The sequence below is a fragment of the Petaurus breviceps genome, unplaced genomic scaffold (genome assembly GCF_028583685.1).
Source record: "Petaurus breviceps papuanus isolate PSGF00001 unplaced genomic scaffold, PetGlider_PUasm1.0 214, whole genome shotgun sequence".
Classification (NCBI taxonomy): Eukaryota; Metazoa; Chordata; class Mammalia; order Diprotodontia; family Petauridae; genus Petaurus; species Petaurus breviceps.
This window is the reverse complement of record NW_027185863.1, coordinates 22,907,052-22,912,742: the sequence shown is the minus strand read 5'-3', so window position 1 is coordinate 22,912,742 and position 5,691 is coordinate 22,907,052.

The following is a 5,691-nucleotide window of genomic DNA, read 5'->3' as shown; positions in this document are numbered from 1 at the left end:
GACCTATCCCGAAAATAAGCCCTTCCCTTACTGTGTAAGATTCCTCTAAAATAAGCCCTACCCCGAAAATAAGCCCTATTGAGATTGCTACTGTAGTGAAGGTGATCCCCTGCACTACACGCTACATTACGGTACCCTCTGTATGCACCACCCCCCCCAGGTGAAACGCACGCCACGCTCCAAGCTGCATCCAATCAGAGCTGCAGCAGTGAGCACGTCATCCTGTTCTTCCCCAGTGATTTGCTTGATGGCGCCATTGAGAGCAGTGCCACGGAGGAGAGCTGGGACAGGACAACATAAGCCCTCCCCTGAAAATAAGCCCTCTGGTGTTTTTCTTTCCAAAAAAATTAATAAGACAGTGTCTTATTATCAGGAAAACATGGGTATGTGCTAATCTGATTAAAGGGATAGCTAGGTGGTACAGTGAATAGGGTGCTGGGCCTTCAGTCAGGAAAACTCACCTTAGTGAGTTCATATACAGATGTAGCCATTTACTAGCTATGTGAGCCTGGGAAAGTCATTTAACCCTGTTTTTCTCTATTTCAGCAACTCTAAAATGAGTTGGAGAATAAAATGGTAACCCACTCCAGTAGCTTTGCCAAAAAAAAAAACCCCAAATGGGGTCACAAAGTGTTGGACATGATGAAATGACAGAACAACAACAATCTGAGTAAAACATTGGCACAAAAATGTAAGCTTCAGAAGCTGGGGGAAGACCACTAATACAGAGTAGAGAGTATGAGAACTTTACAGCAGAGGAAAACTTTTAGAATCACTGGTCTAGTGACTGGGACCCTAGACTCAGGTTTCATCTATATAAAGTATAAGAAGCAATCCTTCCTTGAATAATTGAGTAGATTCTCCTTAATAGACTGAATAAAGATATTTCTATTATGTCAAACCTTTTTAACAAGTTAGATGTGCTCCTTCAGAAGGAGAAAATATGCAGTGCCTGATTAGACATTTTTGATTAGAAGATAAGATTGGTTTCAGAATCATTCTGGAAATCATAGAAATGGAACTCTGAAGCATTAATTTTATTTTGTAGTAATGATGCAAAGGGGGAAGATTCATTAAAGATCGTATAATATTCCCTTTTGTTTTTGTTTGCTCAAGAATTATAGAACGTGATTCATGGAATCTCTGTCAGATTCCTTTGATTGGTTCTGTATTTCAGAGTCCAGCTACTGGCATGATCAGAAGGGATGATACTTCAGGGATAATATGAAAGGGAGGGAAGTAGAAATATTTACAATTGCTGGAATTGAGTTAATGCATGATGAATGATTTTTTACAAGACTTCTCAAAATCATCTTTTATTATTTTGTAAAGTGACCTTATTTAGGAAGGTTTTATGATGTAGTGAAGAGCACTTAAAACAAGAGAGGTCCAAGTCCTTCATAGCTAGCTATGAAACCTAACAAAATCATTCACTCACTCTAGACTTAAGTGTCTTCATGTGTTAAATAAAGAGAATGGACAAGAACACCTTTACGTTCTCGAAGAGTCTAGGATACAGCAGTCAGGGATTGTATTTTAAATTACATTTTTATTATGAACTTAAACATTATCATAATTTTGAATTTATTGAAATTTACAAAAACTGTTGAATATACAGAAAATGGGAAAAAATTTTACAGGAAACTATAAAATTCTGTTATTTTTAAGATCTGTTGTCTTTTGTACTCAAAGAGGACCAAAATGGCATCATGATGTTGGGATCAATGTAAATGTATATTGACATGAGAATAACAAAATTTTCCTCTTTGGCTGGGTCCCTTTCTGAATTTTCTTTTGTTATCCTCTATGAAATTTTAATATTTCATTGGCATTTGTTTGATTTTCTTCCCTTTTTTGTACCACTAAACTGACCAATAGAAGACTTTCTTTATAACATACAAATATAGTAAAACAAAATAAACTGTCTGAAAATGTCTCATTCTGTACCTTTTTTTCTTGTCACCTCTCTAGCAAGATGTTCTAAGGATCCATCAGTACCATTCTGAAGTGATGATTGGTACTGGCATTTGGCAGAGGTCGTAAGTCTTTCAAAGTTCTTTCCTTTATATTATTGTAGTCATTTTGCCCAATTTGTCTTCTAGTTCTTCTGACTTAATTCTATATACATACAGGTCTATTCAAATTTCTCCAGATTCATTATATTTTTTCCTTATAGTACTAAATAGTATATCACATTTAAATTTCATTCATAAATTTAATTGACAGTCTCCAGACTTCTTGAAGAGACACTGTATTCCTTATTGAAAGTCATGGCTCTGCATACTAGCCCTAAATTGTCCAGGTAAACAAACTAGCATTACCAAAAAGGAAAGCAAAAGGGAAAGCAGATTTTTTTAAGTACCTTCAGAATACCAGGTTCCAGTGAGATTTTGGGTTCACTGAACATCTTGAACTATTTTCAAACACTCTGATTTCAATGAAACCCAGAATGCCCTTTAGTGAAGCTCTTTGTCCTTGATTTTTACAACCTTATGTATTTTAACGGAAATTTGATCCATATGTTTTTAATTCATTTACACTTAAATCATCAAAACACTGGTCTTTAAGGTTATTTGATATCTAAGAAGGCTATGGGGACTTTTTGATAATCCTTTAAAGCCCCTAAAAAGGAAACCAGGGAAGTTTTGCTTTTCCCAGAATAAACTGAAATACCGAGAAGACTGGGTTCACCTCCAGTGCGGTCTAAATTGTCCAAACAAGCTATACTTATCCATAATAAGGAGGAGGATGAACATGGTGACAGGGGCCATACTGACCACAAGTAAAAGTACAAAGGCTTTGATGAGCTATAGAGCATAGATAATTGCAAGTATATTTTTAGAGCACTAGATGGTTTTTAACAATTTTTATTCTGATTATATTCTGAAAATATATTGATTCATAATTATGACAATGAGAAAATGAAATATTAATAATGATAATAATCCACAGTATTAAAAAAATTTTGGCTTACAGAAAGCACTTTATGTTGGATACTATTAAATTTCTTATATACCTCTATATTTGAGTGAACTGTTACTCATGTAATATCTATTAAGAATTTTATAGAATTATGTTTGCAAAGTGCTCAAAATATTCTTGAATGCATGATGTGTGAAGAAGTTATTATATATTATACAGAGCAGCAGTTGCATAATCAAATATACTGCCTAGGTGACATTCATTGTATACAAAATGGTTAAATAGCTTTGTTAGCATCACAAAAATAATAATCCTTTAAATCCAAATACATGTGAAAGCTTTAAGTCTAGAGTTTTGTTTAATAAAAATTCCTTTATCTAGGGGGATTCATAGGATGCATTTAATAGATTTTTAAAATCTTCATTGTCTCATATCTTTTCCTCCATACCATACGTCATCAATGAAATATTTAACACCAACTCACATCCATATGCATAGGATATCATCATTTCAGGACCAAATGGCTATCCTGCAGATCAATTTTCTTCTGAGTAAGGTCACTTGTATCTGAAATATTGATAATGTACCTTTGCGAATTTATCTAAAAAGAAAATAGAATAGAGGATGGTTTCAGATGAAATGAGGACACTATGTATGAAATACTTTCAGTAACAGGAAGCCAGTGAGTAATTCCATTGTTCATTCAGTTCAGAATTTATTTACTGCCTGAGTATAACTTTATTTTTTATATCATTTAGGTACAATGTAAATGTCTGTTAATATGAATATAGCAGATGCATCTATATGTGTTTTGCCCTTCCCCAGGTAATTCTATCCTTTATTGTACATCCAAATGGACTGGATAGCTATAGGATCATACTTCAATTAAATCAATTTAATTTGTGTGTGGTGCTTCTCTGAGCTGCTTTTAGGAAAACAATTTTAAAGGAGTCATTTAAACAACTCAAAAGTCAATGAAGAACTCAACTTGTACATCAATTAACCTTTGCCCTTTTCTATCTATGACCAGGAAACATCAGATTTGTTTGTAAACAATAAATGGAAACATAACATTGATCCAGGAAATTCTAAAATTAATAACCATTTCCTAACATGAAAAGAGGAGTTTGCCTGAATATATTTATAATATTATTAAAGATTAAATCTGTATAAGCTATTAATACCTTGAAATTGATATCATTTGTATTTATGTGTCTTTAAATTCAGGGAATTTAATATATTCTTTCAATTACATGAAGAAATATATTATTTAAATTAAAGGTTGTGTGTGATATGACTAGCCAAGGTTACCTACAATGGTAAGATCCAATTACCAGCTGTTGAATAGAAGTCTATGTTGAAAACATGTGTCCTTTGAATAATCATGGATTCCATTAGCTTAAAACAACACAATATGAAGTACAAATTAAAGGAAGCATGATATGCCAGATAGAGAGCCCACTCTGATATCAAAAAAAGCTGGTTTCAATTTCTGCTTCTAAAACATACTGTTTGTTGTGTGACCCTGATCAAGTCATCTACATTCTTAGTGGTTCAAATTGCTCTCTCTCAGTTCAGAAAAGGAATGGATTTGAATTCTTAGAAAGTCCCACAGGGATTCTTTTTACTGAAAAAAAGAATCATAACTTTGGTCAAAATTATATACAAATAAGAGCACTTAAACAATCTCACTCCTGATACTGAATCCTTTCTATTTCAAATCTTTTCAGAACATCCTCAATGAAACCAGTAAGAAACATAGAGGGACACAAATCTCCCTGTCTTGTGTTCCACTTACCATTAAGACTCAGTGAGTCAGTGAACAGATTATCTACAAGAAAACTTGTTTCATTTTAACATATGGACGGGAGACTATTTATTTGAGGGAAATGCTTAAAGATTTTTTTTTTGCAAAGTAAAATGCTTAAAAAATCAACAAGACATAGACATGGAAGGAGTGTGTATGTCTGCACCATTCTGCTACTTCTGATTTTGTAGATGAAGTATACAAAATCGTTTACAAAAGGTCATTTCTTCCCTTCTCATATATCCATCAAAGATATATTTGACACATGCATAGACCATTGTCCTAAAGATATCCCAGAGAATAGAAATTATATGGGTTGGATTTTGAGGTGGTGTAAGTAATATAGAGAAAAGAGTCAAAGATTTAACTCAGAGGTCATGGACTGTTTCCTATTTACATTTGGGTTGTTGTATAGCTTGTTGTACATACATAGCTTGTTGTATGACTATATGTGTTATTTATTACATGGGAATCATTAATATTCCTTTCAATTCTAGAGTCTATACTAATATCCCTTCAAATGCATAAATGAACATACATGTATATATGACACACATGCACATATATCACAAATGTGTGGTATGTGTATAAACATAGCATCTATGTATCTATGCATATGAAATACATGCATATATGCAATATGTTCATATTTAGATATCTTTTGTAAAAGACTTATCTAATTTATTTTCTTCCAGATTTTTTTTGTAATTTTTTTCCTATTCAAGATACCTTAAAAGGGAAAAAAGTAAATAGTGAACTAAAAACATATTATACCTAAATCTTGATGATATGAAATTGGCATCAAACACACACACACAATGGACAGGCACTGAAGATGAACAGTGAACTGTATACAGATCTGAGTGAGAAGGAAATTTATCTTTTACCAATTAATTTCAAATTTTCAATTTCCTCACTGCTTTAAAAGCCCACTAATTTTAATACCACCATTCTACCCATGA